Source organism: Acyrthosiphon pisum, chromosome A2 (genome assembly GCF_005508785.2).
Source record: "Acyrthosiphon pisum isolate AL4f chromosome A2, pea_aphid_22Mar2018_4r6ur, whole genome shotgun sequence".
In the NCBI taxonomy this organism is placed as follows: domain Eukaryota; kingdom Metazoa; phylum Arthropoda; class Insecta; order Hemiptera; family Aphididae; genus Acyrthosiphon; species Acyrthosiphon pisum.
This window is the reverse complement of record NC_042495.1, coordinates 71,457,631-71,459,025: the sequence shown is the minus strand read 5'-3', so window position 1 is coordinate 71,459,025 and position 1,395 is coordinate 71,457,631. Positions and strand designations below refer to the sequence as shown.

The window sequence follows — 1,395 nt, the reverse complement described above, 5'->3', positions numbered from 1 at the left end:
TCTCGAACCTTAACATGTTTTGCAGTTTATATATGTATATACTTCGCGTCTAAATACAATATATTATTATATATTGTTTTCGTTATTATTATTATAACACTACCTATTTATCTCGCTTAACATTTTTAATTATTAATTAACGATTGCTGTACAACATTTTAAACTTCATTACACAATTTGCATGACGCACTCGACTCGTCGACAACTTCAGAACACACCGAAACGGCAGATGCAGTCGCAACCGGTTTAAACGCGAAATTTTTTTAACGACATCCAATTCGCGGGTAATTCACTAAACACGCTTATATAGTTATATATGACAATTGCAACTATTTGTTTGTTGAAATTAAATTACTCAACTACTATCAATTACCTCAGAGAATAGCATACGAATAATAATTATTGCAGTACCTACAATCTGTGAAAAATTAAAATTGGCTTGATAGAATACTTAATATAATCGTTCGAATGAATATTATGATAATAATGACATCATCTACAATTATCGACTCAAAAGCACTAAAAATAAGTCATAACTCATAAATTATGATATTTAAAACATGATCGCCGGTGGTGGGTGCAGGTACAAACTATTGAACAGCGTTAAATAAGGAATTCAAATTCGTACCACTGCTGATAATGGTATTTTAAATTAAATAAGCAAATTGCACATTTGCACGACTTACGACTATACCTATGTATTATAATAATCAATATTATATTTTAACTTAGGTATATTATATATCATATTGTTATTTAATGCAAATAGTTCACGAGATTTTATTGTATTGAGGTCGTACATTGATCATATTATAATATTGTTGCGCCTCGTGCGGCACGGTGTGCGGTTAACATGAACTTGTAACGACTATCGACGTTGCAGATCAAATATCAATTAATATAATTAACACTTACGGTAAGTAAATACTTGCGGTAAGTATTCAGTTACAATACAAATTACAAATAACAACATTGTCTAAAGAGTACATTAGGACGGATTCCACGCCGTAAAATTCGTCAACGTTTTGAATGACTATTTCAATATTATGTGCGACGTACCTATATAAATCTGCGGATTGCCGACCCGCATCACATAAGCAACACCTAATGGCTAATGCCTATATGCCGATAGTCCAACATCATAAAATACGGCGTATAATATAGGTACGAACGTGCATTATAGGTGTCAGGCAACCATAATATTGTTATAGCTGCGGACTGCGGTTAGTGGTTGACCTACGTGTATTTACCATAGTATTCTATTAATATTTATTTATAAAACAAATCGGCACGCGTTATTATAAATCTAAGTGACTTATAATCGACGACTATAATATAAATATATAATACATAGATTATAGGTATATATAACTTTTATAGTATTAAAAATGAATT

General features: G+C 31.1%; 1 protein-coding gene across 1 annotated transcript in view; it reads left to right on the top strand.

The window, feature by feature from the left end:
• Positions 1-765: 765 nt before the first annotated feature.
• LOC100572769 (tubulin glycylase 3A-like) overlaps positions 766-1,395 on the top strand; it is a 110,393-nt gene continuing 109,763 nt past the window's right edge. Inside the window, exon 1 of the mRNA XM_029489495.1 lies at positions 766-916. The gene's annotated coding sequence lies outside the window, so the exon portion shown is untranslated. The remainder of the gene's footprint in view (positions 917-1,395) is intronic.